Here is a 17,590-nt window from a genome sequence, read left to right on the forward strand (position 1 = left end):
AGCTTTTCTGCAGTAAATTATAGAAAAGTTTGGCTTACACTAAGATCTTGATGTCTGCTGCCATGATTACAAGGCTCCGGACATGAGTGATGATCAGCTAAAATAGTTTAGAAGAAGAGTAATTTCTGATGAAATTACTGCAGAGGAGGGGGGAAAAAAGGCAAACCAGAAACCTCTGATAGGAATCCAAGACATGATTCAATGAGTGCCAAACTTTTGTCCCAAATTAGGTGCCATATTACTAACGTTTTATCTTAAAAGTACAAATTAAATCACACACATCTGTGTGCTTTTTCAAGAGTAATGGACAGACTTAAAGAGTTTGCCAAGGAAGATTTCAAAGTATATATCTAGGGAGGAAAATTAAAGGTTAGACTTAACAGAAGTTGGGTGTATTCCACAAACCAGCTGTTCAAAGATTTGCTTGATCTCTTATCAACTGTTGTGTACAATGGATCAAACTAATGCAAGTAACCACACTGAGAAGTTCATGTATTAAAGTAATTCTCTTTTAATTTATAAAATAAAACAATATTTTGTGTATATTATGTTTAAGAATCGACTTAGAGCCAAAGCACTGGGCCATAGCAGCGTATAAGCAGTAAGTATAAAATTGCTGTGACTATCACCGTTGATAATGCATTAGTAGGCAAAGTAGGCAGATTAATTTACTTACGGTAAGCTAAGTGCATTCTTGGCTCGTAAAGGGGAATCATTTGCTCACTTAAGCCAGATATCCGACTTTTGACGGCAAATGTCATTGCCTGGATTTCCCTTTGACAGTTTGGCAACCCTGCACCCCTGTTATAGTATCCACTTATTTGTCTTGTTTTCAGCCAGATTAATCCATTCTGTTTTGACAAGAAGACTGATGGGTAATTGATAACTGTGATAGACACAAACAGAAGAGTTGGATGCTGAATAATTCAGCACTTTTCAGTATCAATAAGAGAACAGGTTGAAGAATTTGTGTCTCTATTTACACTTAAACTAAACTAAGTCAGCCTAGACATTTATGCTGCCAGTCTATCAGAAAACCAAACAGTGTACATTCGGTTTCCACCCGACAAAATGTTTTATAAGCTTGTAACAATATGTGTGAAGCTGCCAGAATAATAAATAGGTACAGCAGCCCATGCATGCTAATGTTATGTTGTAAGCAGTTTTGTTGACAAGTGCTAATACTTCTTTCATACTATCATCAAAAGCAGCTAATACAACAGCCATTATTTGCTGGCTTTCCAAGCAAGACATGATGGATTGTGACCTTAATATGGGTTAGCCGAGTTTTGAAAGTTAAACAACTTGCAATAAATCATAGAATTATTACAATGCAGTTTAATTGGTTAAGGACTGTTTATTTCCTAAACAGGGTGAAAAATTTCTGTTTCGGCACTTTTAATTTGCAAAGTGCATTTTCATTATGAATGGCAGTTTAATATTCTGCTCTTTTGTCATGCAAAATATGCAACACACAGGCAATCTATTAATTGGACAAAAATGCATTGCAAGCGTAAATTATCCTTTATATCATCACTTATGAGCTTTTACATCTATTAAATGTGTTAAATGGAACATAGTTAAAGGTTTTACAACTTGCAGGTTAGTTCTAAAATCTAAGTCAAGCCTTGAGATGATTTTAATAACTTTTATTTTTAGCAAAGTAAAGTAATTAAGTAGTAGTAAATATAAAAACCAATTTAAGTGACATTACTCTTAAGAAATAGGTACACAGATCCTATTGATTAAAAAGTCATAGAAATTGTAGCTGTTGTCTCTAATTATATTTCTTTTGTAAAAATGGGGGGAGGGAGTGTTCTGCCTCCTTTGTTTTCTTTCTCTAAACTAAACTGCCAAACGTTGTAAAACTAATTTATACAGAGTATTCAGTAAGAAACAGAAATTGCAGTAGCTTTCTAAAATTTTGCAGCATTTGGTACTATATTTGATACACTAATAGTCATTTTGACCATAATGGTCAAAATGCATGTTAAAATAGCATACCTTTGCGAACTTGAGAACCTTATTCTACTATTGTTGAAACAGCTAGAATGGCATGTTTTTTTAAAAGTCACTTGTAATACAGCTTGTTGATGCTTTAATTTTGTTTGAATATAAAATTACAGTAGATACCAAAGATGCACCTCAGTGGCACATGTTACTTTTAAGACTGAAACTAAGGGGGTACATCGACTGGCTGTCCATTTTGACAGAGAAGTTAAAGGTGGCTAGCATATGAATTCAGCAAAATAGGCAGAATCTCTAGAATTACCTATTATCTGAAATAATCTATTTCTGGTAAGCAATAATTGAAAATAGTTCATGACATGAAAAAGCAAGAAATTTTTGGACACTGCACTCTACTGAACGCAGTTTTCTTCAGTAATTTATTCCTAGCCTAAAGTTCAAATTGGAGAGTACATTATTTATTCCTTATTTACATGTCTTACAAACCTCTAAATTTTTAGTTATGCAGTAACTTTCTTTTAAAAGGAGCAAGCCAAGTTATCTCAGAATGTAGCCTTAACCTTTGATAAATGGTGGTGATTCCCTTATCTCCCACACCCACCACTTGGAATCAGGATCTGGAATATGTGGGGTAATGAGCATAGAAGAAATGTAAAGATCATTGTAAGTATTTGAGAATGAATGTTGCTAACACAGAAAGATGTGCCTTCTGTTTGGCACAGTACTTAGTAAGGCAAGAATGAGTTAAACAACAGACTTATGGAAAAATAAGGACTATCAAGTATCAAACTATATATTTAGTATAGTACACCAATAATAAGTGAAGCACTTGGAGTGATCATAGACTCATAGGATGATTCAGGTTGGAAGGTCAACTATGAGGTCAGACGGGGTTGTTCAGGGCTTTGTCTAGTGTGGTCTTGGAAACCCCTACGATGGAGACCGCAGTATGGCATTACCAATTGCTGTGAAAACTGAAGGGCATCTTGGTCTTGACTTGAATTTTGGGCTCATCCAGACTGATTATACATCAGCTAACATTGCTGTAATAGTAAATACAATGCAGTAATAGAAGAATTTAAAATACTACTAAAAGCCGTAGTCCCTCAATTTAGGTAAACAGCCAGTGAAAATATGGTACTCAGAATTTTGTGCAGATTTCATTGATTCCTATTGGTCTTTCAGAACCATGTAAAGCTTAGTCTTAGGATTATTACTGGACAAAGTCTCAAATACATGAGAGATCACCATTCATCCACCCACATGGAACTGAGCTCATGTTATGATTCATCTGTTGGGTTTTTTTGCTTTAAGTGCAGCTTCTTAAGAATATGAAAGGAAAAAGTTCCCATTCTACTTAGTTGCGCTAACAAAACTGATCACTGGATCAGTTAACCATTGGATCCATCAGGTGAGCACTTGCATTAATTACCATTCAGAATTATGAGCAGATAACTCATGGTGCAACATTCCTTTCTTTAAAAATATTGTCTGTGGATTTTCCTACGATGTATTGCAAGAAACTTACCAAACCCTGTAAGTGTTCTGGGAATAGGCATAAAACTCTCTTTTTTTTGTCATTCTTTTAGTTTGCTCTTGCCTTTTTCATACCACTGCTAGTCAATGTGAAGAACTCACTGATGTATGCAGCATTCATGGAGGTGCCTTAGGATAGCAGACAGGCAGATGGGTTTGACTTTGTGTTTCCTTCACCTATATGGCTAAGTGGAAAGAGGGAGCAATGTGGAGCATATTTACTTAATGAATCACAGCTTCTGGTTTTGTTCAGCTAAGCAAGAACGTATAATAATTCAGGACTAGTGGGATTACCAATGCCAATGGAACATAGAGTAGATGAAGACCATTTTGCTGAGGTGTGTGAAGCCTGACCAACCTACTGTCTTTCATGATGGAGTGACTACATCAGTAGATGAGGGAAGAGCTATGGCTGTCATCAATCTGGACTTCTGTAAGGCCTTTGACACGATCCCCCATAACCTCTTTTTCTCTAAATTGAAGGGATATGGATTTGATCAATAGACTGTTCGGTGGATGACGAACTGAATGGGTAGTTCCATCCAGAGGGTAGCAGTCAACAGCTCAATGTCTAGATGAAGATCAGTGACAAGTGGTGTCCCTCAAGGGTCCCTGTTTGGACCAGTACTATTTAATGTTTTCATCGATGACATATACAGTGAGATCAAGTTCACCCTCAGCAAGTTTGCAGATGACACCAAGCTGAGTAGTATGGCTGGCACACCTGAGGGATGGGCCATCCAGAGGGACCTGGACAAGCTTGAGAAGTGAACCTCATGAGGTTCAACAAGGCCAAGTGCAAGGTCCTGCACATGGCTCAGGGCAACCCCCAGTATCAATACAGGCTGGGGAATGAAGGGATTGAGAGCAGCCCTTCTGAGGCAGACTTTGGGCTACTGGTGGATGAGAAACTGGACATGATCTGGCAATGTGCACTCAGAGCCCAGAAAGCCAACCATCTCCTGCATCAAAAGCAGTGTGGCCATCAGGTTGAGAGAGGTGATTCTGCCCCTCTACTCTGCCCCTCTGCTCTCCTGAGACTTCCCCCCCTGCAGTACTGCATTCAGCTCTGGGGCACCCAACATAAGAAGGACATGGACTTGTTGGAGAAGTCCAGATGAGGGACACAAAGATGATAAGCATGATGGAACACCTCTCCTATGAGGACAGGCTGAGAAGACTTGGGGTTGTTCAGCCTGGAGAAGAGAAGGCTCTGGGGAGACCTTATTGCGGCCTTTCAGTACTTAAAGTAAGAAAGATGAGACCAGACATTTTAGCAGGGCGTGTTGCAATAGGACAAGGGGTAATGGTTTTAAACTAAAAGAGGGGAGATACAAGGAAGAAATTTTTTAAAGTGAGGGTGATGAAACACTGGCACAGGTTGCCCAAAGGTGGTAGATGCCCCATCCCTGAAAATATTCAAGGTCAGGTTGGATGGGGCTCTGAGCAACCTGAACTGGTTGAAGATGTCCCTGCTTATTGCAGGGGGGTTGGACCAGGTGCCCTTTAAAGGTCTCTTCCAATCCAAACTAATCTATGATTCTATGAATCTATGATTTCTCAGAAGTGACTTTGTGAGAAAGTCAGTGTGTCAGTGTGGGATTTCCTTACTGGTCAACTTTTCTAGCTGAAAACTCACTACCCATGACTGCTAGGAGCCAATAGCTAATTGATTTGGTAGATTTAAATATGAATCTTGTGAAGAAGTTTGTTATGGTTAGTCACAAAATTTGGACATGCCATCCAAGACTGCTGTGGCAAATACAAAGTGGTAGTGTTTTAAGCAGAACTGAAATTTTATATCCAGCAAAATAATCTTGCATTATAATGAAAGAAGGTCTTAGGAAAATATTAAGCATATTTATATTTATAAAACATACATTGTGTTACATATTCGTATCTGCCTGTGTCAAAATCCACTATTTCAGTCTCTCATCTGTTTTGTATGTAAACTGTTGGAGTTTTAAGCCCCGACTCTCTCTAAAACATTTCTCTTTCTGGTACTCAACAGCCTCTAGGCACAGAGTATGGCTTGTTATATTCTGAAGTGGACAAACCCTTCCCTGCGCTCTTTCCAGTACCCTTGCCTGTTCTTGGGTTGTAACCGAAACCTTTTGTCATGATTTTTCCACTTCCCTGCCAAACTCATTTGTCGTTGGACAACACCCAGCTCTCAATTTCATCAGTATGCATTTACCTCTTTGCAAGTTGTCAAATGGCTAGTCAAGCTTTAAAAAATGTCTCTGGAGAGATATTTTCAGGTGGCTGAAAACTGGCAACGGCATTTTACCTGTGGCTGTGTGTCATGGTTTGATGTGGAGGGGGGGTGGTTCTGGTGGCAGGAGAGGGGTTTTGCTCCCTGCGACCTCCCCGGTTTTGGAACCGGGTTAGACTTAGTTCTGGCCACCAGATCAGACTGCCATCCCCCTCGGGGTAATATGGAACGCTTCACGAATTTGCGTGTCAACCTTGCGCAGGGGCCATGCTAATCATGCTAATCTAAAAGACTGTCGTGGTTTTAGGCTGATCCAGCAACTAAAACTCACACACTCTCTCAGTAAAGTAGAGAGGAGAGAAAAAAAACCAAAGGGACTGAGGGTTGAGACAAGAACAGAGGGAGCACCCACCAACCATGGTCCTGGGCAAAACAGGCAGAGCTTTTCTCAAAGCAAAACAGTTTATTAATGATTACTTAGAAGGACAAAGGGAAACAAAACCCGATTACTTGAGAGGACAGAGAGAAACAAAACCAGATCTTTAAACCGACACCTTCCCGCCCCCCTTCCTTTTCCTCCCGGCTCTACCTCCTCCCCCCAGCAGCACAGGGGGCAGGGACTGGGGGGGTGCAGGTCAGTTCATTCTGTGCTGTTACTGCTGCTTCTTTCTTAAAGGAGAAGGAGTCCTTACACCCTTTTCCCCTGCTCCAATGGATCCCCTACCCACGAGGAAAAATCCACAAACTTCTCCAGCGTGAGTCCAGCCCACTGGAAACAATCCTTCCCCACAGATTGCTCCGGTGTGGGCTTTACCACAGTCTCGGCTACTTAGGGAGCTGTAGCCACTCGCTCCGGCGTGGGTCGTCACGCAGACTCCAGATGCCTCTCTGCCTTGTCGTGCACCCCAACACGACCATCCTCAGGCTCAGGCATCTTCTCCCCACGGGCTGCGAGTGGGTCTCTGCTCCACCGAGGCCGTCCTGGTTGTAGGGGGGCCGCCTGCTATCTCACCATCAGCCGCAGGGGAAACTCGGCTCCGGCACAGCTCCTCCCGCTCCATCCTCACTGACCTGGTGTCGATGCGGCTGTTTCTCTCAGATCTCAGTCCTCTCCAGGTGAACTCAGCCCAGTGGGCACCCCGGGAGTGGGGTGCCCCCGAGTTCCCCAGCTGGCTCCGCCGCCACCATTCTCCGTGGGCGGCGCCGGCCCGATGCAGGCAGCTGCTCGGCCGGGAGCCAGGGAGCGGGGGCAGTGCCCTCCTCCCTTCTCTGCTCGATCCTGGGCAAAGCACCTTTTCCGGTTCCTTTGTCCTGACTTAAATAGGGCAATTCGCAGAGGCGCCCTATTGGCTCAACCCCGAGGGGGATGGCAGTCTGATCTGGCGGCCAGAACTAAGCCTAACCCGGTTCCAAAACCGGGGAGGTCGCAGGGAGCAAAATCCCTCTCCTGCCACCAGAACCACCCCCCCTCCACATCAAACCATGACACTGTGAAAGAAAGTGTGAGAAGTGATGATTATCTGATAGCAAAGAAAGGCTGGTTGAGGAGTTGTCTGGGTTGTCTCCCTGACCACCATTGACTACTGAACCTGTAAATCAGTACTCCTGATAATTAGCAGCAGCAAACAGGGCTGAGAATATTCTTGTGAAGCTTATTTACTGTGAATATTGCTAATCACATACAATGATTTGTTGCAGGTCTGAACATGTGATGATCTTTCATCAAGTTGAATTCATCACATCAAAACCTGACCTTTCTTTCACTAAGGAGACCACCACTGGGAGGTCTGCTTCTTCCCAAATCTGTGCTTCTCACACTGTTGTGTTGGTGCAAGTCATGTCAGTGCTGTGATAGACTTCCCTAGGAAACTATCCTGAGTTAGTCTCCTTGCAAAAACAAATAGGCAAGACAACAAGCCAAACAGAAAACTGAATAAGCTACAGAAAAATATCAGAATGTAACTTTATCACTGATAAATTTCGTATCCCAAACAGCAAGAGATATTATGATACAGTACATGCTGTTAAATAGAGAGTTTCTCTGTAAAAAAGATGTAAGAACTCCTCTTCTCTCTCCTTGAGTCTAGATTGCTTTATTCTGGAAATTAAGTGAGCTGTCTTTATCAGCTTGGTGATTTTCTAGCTGCTGGCAGCCTTTGTCAGGGGGGAGAAAGGAACCAATGCATAGACTTTCTCTGTTTTATATTCCTTAGGGATTTTCAAGGGATTTTCTTTCTGCTGTGGGAGTTGAATCTGATTTTGAGAGAAATGACTATCTACAAAAGAAGCTAAAGGTTTCTCTTAATTCGAGGCTCTGAGCAGCATGAAAGTCAGGAGTGAGGAAGCTAGAGAAGCCAAAAGGTATATCAAACAGAAAGATAAAGTCAAAAACTTTTATCAGAAGCCAGTGTAAGGCAAAAGACTCCTGGACGTATGTGCTATAGGACAAGAAGATTTCAGGGCTCAGGAAAGACCAATTAGGACAGAACTTTGGGTGGACACGGGGGTGACATGCGGAAATAGACTCCACAACTCAGAAAGTTATGAGTCTTATGCCTATTCTTATAGGCATAAGAGTATAATAAAACTTATACTCTTATAGGCAAGGGGGCCTACAAGAATGATAGGGAGAGGCTGTTCAGGAGGGCCTGTTGTGATAGGACAAGGGGTAATGGTTTTAAAATAGAGGGAGGTAGATTCAGGTTGGATATTAGGAAAAAATTTTTTACCATGAGAGTTGTAGAACACTGGAACAGGTTGCCCAGAGAGGTGGTGGATGCTCCATCCCTGGAGGCGTTCAAGGCCAGGTTGGACGAGGCCCTGAGCAACATGATCTAGTTGGAGATTTCCCTGTTCCTTGCAGGGGGGTTGGACTAGATGACCTTTGAAGGTCCCTTCCAGCCCTAACCATTCTATGATTCTACGATTCTATATAAACTCAGAGTCTTATGTAGTCTTATGCCTATTCTTATACCTATCCATAGAAATAATAGCTAATATAGTTTTATGTGATCTTATGCCTACTCCTATACCTATCCCCCTGTAAGAGGAGCAAGGGCAAAGAAGGCAATGTTGAACAGAAACGCTACTTCAGCCTGATGCCATGATGAATGAACAATCAACTTTATTATTCCTGGGATTTGTTCATCCACTGGTCAAGATGATTGCCTAGTATCCAGCAGTACTGATAGCAGCCGGGTGTTTGCTTGCAGAGCTTTCCTTCCAGGCAGGATCTAATAAGAGCTGACAGCAACAGTTTAGGGAGGTCCTCTCTTGGAGCCTTGTCCTTGGAAGCATCTGGTGTTGCTTCTTTGGTTTGACTCATCAGTGACAGAGGCTGTTTCCTTCATTTCCTAGTCATAGTATGTGAATCTGATAAGAAATCACAGAATCACAGAATCAAAGAATGTCAGGGATTGGAAGGGACCTCAATGGATCATCTAGTCCTGTCGGGGAAGTTTTCTGGCTGCTACATGGGCTGAATAGAAAGCACTTGTGCCTCATCAAGACAGGTGCTGTGAGTCACATTGGTCAACTGGAAACCACGTGGCCCATGGGCAGTTTAAAGGCAGGGCACTCCCCTCAGGGAGTGGGGCAGTTCTCTCCTGGAGATTGGAGAGGTAGGAGTCTCTGGAGAGCAGTGAGTTGAAGATCTCTGTTGGAAGCCTTTGGTTGTGATAAGGGCCTTCTGATATACGAGGGGAATCACAATGGCCTTTTGGGTTGTGATTCCTGAAGATGAGATACCAGTGGTCCGCAACATAGTCCAATCCCCCTGCCGGAGCAGGACCACCTAGATTAGATCACACAAGAACCTGTCCAGGTGGGTTTTGAGCATCTCCAGAGAAGGAGACTCCACAACCTCTCTGGGGAGCCTGTTCCAGTGTTCTGTTACCCTTACTGGGAAGAAGTTCTTCCTCATGTTTAAGCAGAACCTCCTATGTTTCAGCTTATATTCATTTCCCCTTGTCCTATCATTGGATGCCACTGAGAAGAGCCTGGCTCCATCCTCATGACAGTCACCCTTTACATATTTATAAACATTAATGAGGTCCCCCCTCAGTCTCCTCCAAGCTAAAGAGACCCAGCTTCCTCAGCCTTTCCTCATAAGGGAGATGCTCCACTCCCTTAATCATCTTTGTGGCCCTGTACTGGACTCTCTCATGAAGTTCCCTGTCCTTCTTGAACTGAGGGGCCCAGAACTGGACACAATATTCCAGATGCGGCCTCACCAGGGCAGAGTAGAGGGGGAGGAAAACCTCTCTCAACCTACTAACCACACCCCTTCTAATACACCCCAGGATGCCATTGGCCTTCTTGGCCACAAGGGCACATTGCTGGCTCATGGTCATCCTGCTGTCCACCAGGACCCCCAGGTCCCTTTCTCCTGTGCTATTCCCCAACAGTTCAGTCCCCAACTTGTACCGGTACATGGGGTTGTTCTTACCCAAATGCAAGACTCTACACTTGCCCTTGTTGTATTTCATTAAATTTCGCCCCGCCCAACTCTCCAGCCTGTCCAGGTCTCTCTGAATGGCAGCACAGCCACTCCTCCTAGTTTAGTGTCATCAGCAAACTTGCTGACCGTGCACTCTATTCCCTCATCTAAGTCATTGATGAATATGTTGAACAATACAGGTCCCAGTACCAACCCTTGAGGGACTCCACTAGATACAGGCCTCCAACTGGATCTCTGTCCCATTGACCACTACTCTCTGGCTTCTATCCTTCAGCCAGTTCACAATTCACCTCACTATCCGATCATCCAGACCACACTTCCTCAGTTTAGCTGTGAGGATGCTGTGGAAGACTGTGTCAAATGCTTTACTGAAGTCAAGATAGACCACATCCACTGCTCTACCATCATCCACCCACTGGGTGATGTCCTCATAAAAGGCTATTTGGTTTGTCAAGCACAACTTCCCCTTAGTGAAGCCATGCTGACTGCCCCTAATGACCCTCTTATCCTTGATATGCCTAGAGACAGCACCAAGGATAAGTTGTTCCATTATCTTTCCCAGGATGGAGGTGAGGCTGACCAGTCTATAGTTACCTAGAACATAGACATTTCTAGAGGCTGGTCAAGTCCAGAGCCTCTGAAGGTGCTCAGACAGCCAGATTGCTTCACAGCTGGGGGAGGACATAGGTGTTACACAGAGGGGCTAAACATGAGGCAATGACAGTGGCAGGGGGGTTGGAACTAGATGGTCTTCAAGGTCCCTTCCAATGCAAACCATTCTATGATTCTATATGGCATAGTAATAGAAGAGTTTCAGATGCTAATAGTTAAGAATAGGCCATGAAGTTAAAGCAAACAAAGTCCACAAAGTGACTTCTTTTTCCTTTTCCTGCAGTAGTTGGTCCCTAATAACAAAAGAAGCCAAACAATGTTGTTTAAAATGTGCTGCTTGTATGACGCATCTTGTGGGAGAGCTATGTTACTGGGAATCTTTCACTGTAAAAAGCCCAAGTCAAGTATTCTGGGGGCTGGAGGAAAACTATGAGGCTCTGCAACTCACAGAAAGAGGTAGCAGATAATTAAATAAAGGAAATTTTTGCAACTGTGAAGCAAGGCCTCTTATTTGGGTACCATAAAGAGTTACTCTACAAAGCTGCTAAAAATTTATTAGATTTTTCTAGGGCTTTAGGGTCAGATTGACGGCAGGCACATACATCATTTGTGTGTGCATAACTATGGAGAAATACTTCCCAGATAGGATATGAGACTTACAAGCCCTGGCTTTTATCTGTGCTTCAGAATTATGAGGAAAATGTTATACCGATAATACCATGGTAATTTCTGAAAGTAGCTTTTTGTATCTTTTGCTGTTATTATTTTTGGGTAGGTTCTGGTGTGGGCTAAGAAATTTCTTGCATCTTTGTAAGATCAACTTTGTAAGATCAACCCGTTTAGAACAGGTGTGCTGCAGTGTGCCTGGTCTGTCAAAATGAAACAAACTGTGTTTCTGCCACAAAAGAGCACAAAAAGTTCTATTTGCTCCAATAAAAAGATATGGTGAGTTCTGTTCTGCAACATGTTCTTCTATGACTTAGTAATATTTTTGTATGCTAAGTAACTCAGATACATTTAGCATCATGGAATAAAATCCAGCATAGATTTACTTGACTACCAGGACAAGATATTGACTGTTCTTAATATATTACCTATCTTGAAAATGTGTAGGATTGCCTTATCACTGTGCTTTATTGTGCAGCCATAAATAAACTCTGACAATGCAGGAGTTTTCTGAGTAGATAATAATATAGGCTGTTTTTCTTGCATATCTGTTCTTAATGCAGTGCTTTGGTTTGTTGTGTGTGCTTGTGAGTGTGGATTTTTATGTGCTTACATTAGGTTTGGTCAATGAGACTATAAACACCATTAACACTTAAAGAAATCCAAGCTATGGCTCCTGGAATTCAGTTGTCATAGCACTGCACTAACAAGTTACTATAAGTAGTTTTCCTCTAACATCATCTTTACAGAGAAAAAATTGGCTGAAAAAATAGAAATCATCTCATCTTCTACTGAAGTCACTGAGTTCCTCTAGAAATTCATCCATGTAATAATGCTGTCCCATATATTTCCCAAATTTGGATCTTTGTGACTAATTCAATCTCCTTTGAGAGAAATAGGTGAAATGAAATGTAAACCAAGAAGAAATACAGTATCAAAAGTACCGCAGAGCATGCTGCTTCTGGATTTTGGATCTAATGTGATAAAATATACAATCTGTTAAAAAATCAGTCAGAAAAGTTATTTTACTAAATGCAACATGATACAGTTTTGCAGTTTATGTCTTCTGCTTTATGCATCCATTTTTTAAACTGTTTTCAGCAGATTTCTTTGACCATGCAGATTACACTGTTTTGCCACATACAGTCCAAAAATAGCTTGCAGGAATATAGCATGTAATTGGTTGTCAAAACAAGGTTATTAAATAAGTGCTTAATTTTCTCTCTTGATTTAAGTGGTGAGATCCTTGAAAATTTAGAGATGACTATGCACTGGAGTAGGGTGAAAAATTTCAGCTGAGCATTTAATTACTAAAACCTGCAGGACAGAGGTCTTGAAACTCTTGACTAGGTTTAGTCAAATTTATCTGATGGACTCTAGCCATGAAAAACAGGAGTGTATCTATGATTCTATGATTTATATTGCACATCAAGTGAGGACCAGCAGCACTTGCCAACTGGCCCAGCCAATTGAAGGAATAATTTCGGTCCATTCACTAGTTTATTCTTACAGGTGATCAGTAAGAGAATCCCTATGGAGGCAGTAAGTAACTATTCCAACTTTCCAGTAACACTTCAAAATGTGAACAGAGTGACACACAATGTCATAGAATTGGAGAATCAGAGAATGGTTTAGTTTGGAAAGGATCTTTAGAGACCATCTAGTTCCAAGCCCCCTGCCATGGGCAGGGACGCCCTCCACTACACCAGGTTGCCCAAAGCCTCATCCAACCTGGCCTTGAACACTTCCAGGGATGGGGCAGCCACAACTTCTCTGGGTAACATGTTCCAGTGCCTCACGACCCTCAGAGGGAAGAATTTCTTCCTTATATCTAATCGAAATCTCCCCTCTTTCAGTTTAAAGCCATTGCCCCTTGTCCTGTCACTAAAGGGCTTGTAAAAAGTCCCTCTCCATCTTTCTTGTAAGCCCCCTTTAAGTACTGAAAGGCCGCAATAACATCTCTCCAAAGTCTTAATTATGTAGTGTGTGACTGTATTACATCAAATTAAGTTTACAACAATTATGAATAAGCAAAGGTATAGTTCAGTGAGTTTTGATCAGTTCTTACACAAGATTGTAGGAAAGTCTGAATTCTTACAGTGGGTCTCACAGTATTCCTTGCCCCTGTCAGGGCCTTCTTATGCACAGAAAACATTCTAGCCTGTCACTACAGATTAAAGACACCAGTCCTATGCAGGACACCATATAGATGGAAATATGTGCTCCTGTACAGCAGCAAAGAATTTTGTCTATGATTTTGGTATTATCAGAGTCCTTACTGCTATACAAAGATTTCCATGCCATTTAAGGGAAGCAAAATAGACATTCTTTTATTGCAAGAATTTGCATTGAGGAATATTTTATTTGTGTCTTACATTTTAAAAGTGCCATGGCAAGAAATGGGTTTCATTTTGAAGAAGAATCGTTTTGAATAATTAACCACGAATTACTCTAATTAGAAGAAAATAATTATAGGTTGGACATAGCTGCTTCAAATGAGATGTATGGAGTTAGTGACTATTGGAAAAATAATGCCACCTGATAGAAGCTGAAATAAATCTAAAAAAGAACTTTCTCTTACAATCGGGATTTAACCATGGTATTTTAAAATGTCTCCAATTTAAAACATGCAAATTTCTTCTAGACAGAATTATTAGTAGGACTATATTGTTGAATTACAAAATCTTCAGTGTAATAATTAAAGAAGGTAGTTTTATCCTTAAAAAGAGAGTTGTGATTAACTCTTGTCTTAATATCTGAGCTCGTGCTCCAAACTACTGAGAATACTGTAAGTACTTCTTCAAATCATAAAAAGGTTGATCTTGCTTAGACCCAAGGTAATTTTACAAGTAAATGTTATATAATAACATTATTTAAACTATATGGGTTTTTTACATATATAGAGACATATATGTCAACAGCATAGTTGTCTTCAATTTCAGGTGTAAGGGATTTAGCATCCATGCATCATTGCATTTCATTACATTGATAAGAATAATTAAAGTTTCCTTTTAAAGTAATACTTAGGAAAACGTTCATAGGCTGAATAGTCTAATATTGCATGCTGTTCTTCAAGGACTCTTTGAAAATCACCTGTATACTGCAAGAAGAAATCATTGTAATTTAATTTTTTTAGGTACTTATTCAGGATTAAGTTTTTATTGTATAAACACATACTTACACCTTTCAAAACATGAAATTTTCAACAGAAGACTTAACTGTTACAGTGAAACAATGATTTTTGGTAGTTCTGTAAATGCCATTCTCAATGTGATTATCGCATACCTGTAAATAACCTGCTGTACTCTCTTGCTGTTACTTCTTAAAATCTTGAGAAGCAAGATGACCTTTTTAACACAGTGAAAGATTCACCAATCCATTTGTATCTGAGCAACAGGGACAACTAAACTTGAGTTTTTCTAGACCACCGTTCTAGCAGAAATGCACCCTCTCTAGAGTTTTACTGCCATATATTCATCACATAATATTGCTCACACACACTATTAGCCTGTAATGCGTTGTTGAAGTCCAGATATGTAAGCAAAAGTTGTCTTGAATATTGATCCTTATTATAATTATCAGACCACTTCTACAAAACCCACTGATGTTTCGTTTTGATGCCAGTACAAATAATTTTTTTTTTTCCAGTTTAATCTTCTCTTTCTTTTTTTTTGCCCTAAATACTGCTTTAGGAAAATATGGTAGTGGCTTGTACCCAAAGACAAGTGAATAAACTTGCGACATGTGTGGTCGAACACACAGAAATAGTAATCTTTGCTATTAGAAAAGCTGAGCTAATGGCCTCCCTCTAAAGCATGAAGCCAAAAATTATTTCTTGGTGGAGGTGGATCATGTTTTTTGTGATAAAAATGTAAGGTATTTTTCATTAACTGAAGCAAGTACAATAAGACTATCATACGCGCCTCTTCAGTGGTAACTGTTTCATTTTTTCCTTTCTTACCTTTTTTATTAACAAGTTGGGGCACTAAAAATAAGCTAACCAGAGATTGTTGAAGTGTTTAAACTATGCATCCTTATGAACATGGTATCTGAATATTAGTTGCATTAACTCCTTCCATAGCCAATGCGTGTTGCCTTAATGCAAAATGTGAGAGTGGTCCCATCTTTTGTTTGTGGTTAGACTGCTGTCATTTTGGCCCATCCTTTTAAATGTGAATAATACTTCCTTTTCAAATTATTTTTGCGTTGCCTTCCAGATGCTTCCAAGAGGCTTGACTTTGAGCCTGTGAGAAAGTAATGTTGAGCATCTAACCAAAGAATGCAGACCTTCTAGACGATCACTTAGAATTTCTAAATTCCATAGTAACTTCTGTGCATGTTTTTTTATAGATTATATTCATTTAAATATATCCTATTCTGCTAGTAACAATGTATTTCCCAAATAGTATTTAGCCATGCTTTACCAATTTTTAACTCAGATTGTTGTCATGAACTTTCCTTATAACGTAGATATCATAGAATCATAGAATGGCTAGGGTTGGAAGGGACCTCAAAGATCATCCAGTTCCAACCCCCCTGCCATGGGCAGGGAAACCCTCCACTACACCAGGTTGCCCAAAGCCTCATCCAACCTGGCCTTGAACACTTCCAGGGATGGGGCATCTACCACTTCTCTGGGCAAACTGTTCCAGTGATATTAATATGTTGTCATTTCATCTCAGTGTTTTATAATTTTAATTCTTATTTGATCTAGAAGCCTGTAAATTATGAGCAACTTTAAGCAACTTTGAAGTACTGTGAAGGTGTAAAGTAAAACTAAGAATGATGCGGAAGAGTCATTCTCTTTGTGAACAGTATAATCAGATCACTCTGGGTAAGGTCTTCCACCTTTCCAAAATGAATAAATCTGTCTATTCTATTTCTTTAGAAATATAACTTTAAAAAAGAAGAGGGAAAAAATATCTCCTTTCAGAATTTAATTGCCAAAATGTGTTTATTATAAAAAAGCAATGAAAAAATGGGACATTTAATTATGATTTTAAATGATTGAAATTCCAGTGCACCTGTTTAATCAAAAGAAAATAATGTATGCGCAGGAAAGTCTTTTTTCTATTATGCTTCTGATGACAATAGCAGGGTATTAAGAATATATAATAGGAAAAGTAATATCTAACATTTTGTTTTGTTAAGTCAAGAGATAGAATAGCAATTGATATTGGATAATTTTTATAAAATTCTGCTATTTTAAGCTATAAGTTTTCAATTCAGCTTCATCTGATTACCATCTGAACTTACACGCTCACCCAAATATACCATTAGATATTTAGTATATCCCTGGTATACCCTTAGCAGAAAATTGATTATCCTCAGATGGGTACATGTGTATAAAGCATTGCAAAGCTGTTAGCCAGACACATGAGCATTTTCTGCTTACAAGATGGGAGAGCTTTAACTACAGGATCCAGTATTTTTTCATTCTTTTCATGTAACTTCACCCTATGAACAGCTGTGCCATTGATGGACCACGGCTGTACAGTGAGCAGAGCTGCTGTACAGATAACCTCTGCTTCATTACTACCGACGTTGAAGTGTGCGAACCGGCAGATTGCTGCAGAAAGAGACAGGATCCTGGAGCTCGAATGATGTGTTGGATTCTTCCACTCTTGCCTCCTTGACAGAGCTTCTGCAGGGTGCAGACCAGTTTGCTGAAACTGGAGAATATGACATGTTCTTTGGAGAAGATTTGAGCATTCACAGTTGTAGATGCAATCACTGGGAGATGTTCTTTCGGAAGGGAAACCACTGTGTGGTGCTAAGTATTCTGCAAGAGCGGATCAATGGTGCCTCAAATTGGGAACTCAGATTGGGTTTTCATCTCTTTGTCTCAGCTTGGCGATATATTAAACTAGGGTAGGGTCTATGTATCTCAAAGTGTGTTGTATAAATACTTTCTTGGTGAAGCACTCGGAGAGTGAGGCCTGCGACAGAAAAGCCTGAGAGAAAATTAATAATAATGATAACAATGCAAGCTTTGAAGTGTGTGGTAAATTAGACATAAGGTCATCCACTGAATGTTTTGTAGAAACTACAATATTACACATTAAGGCATTTCTCTCTGTTTTGTGCCTCAGAAAGACAGAAGTAGGTATTTAAAATTTTTAGTCAGCTTTAGT

The 17,590-nt window shown here is 40.5% G+C and overlaps 1 protein-coding gene and 1 pseudogene across 1 annotated transcript in view; one reads left to right on the forward strand and one right to left on the reverse strand.

Annotated features, from left to right (window-relative positions):
* KIAA0825 (KIAA0825 ortholog) overlaps positions 1–17,590 on the forward strand; it is a 241,253-nt gene that overhangs the window by 192,481 nt on the left and 31,182 nt on the right. The gene's annotated exons all lie outside the window — the stretch shown is intronic.
* LOC147526369 (U6 spliceosomal RNA) lies at positions 5,937–5,997 on the reverse strand (annotated as a pseudogene).

This window comes from Tauraco erythrolophus, chromosome Z, assembly GCF_009769465.1.
Source record: "Tauraco erythrolophus isolate bTauEry1 chromosome Z, bTauEry1.pri, whole genome shotgun sequence".
NCBI classification, from domain to species: Eukaryota; Metazoa; Chordata; class Aves; order Musophagiformes; family Musophagidae; genus Tauraco; species Tauraco erythrolophus.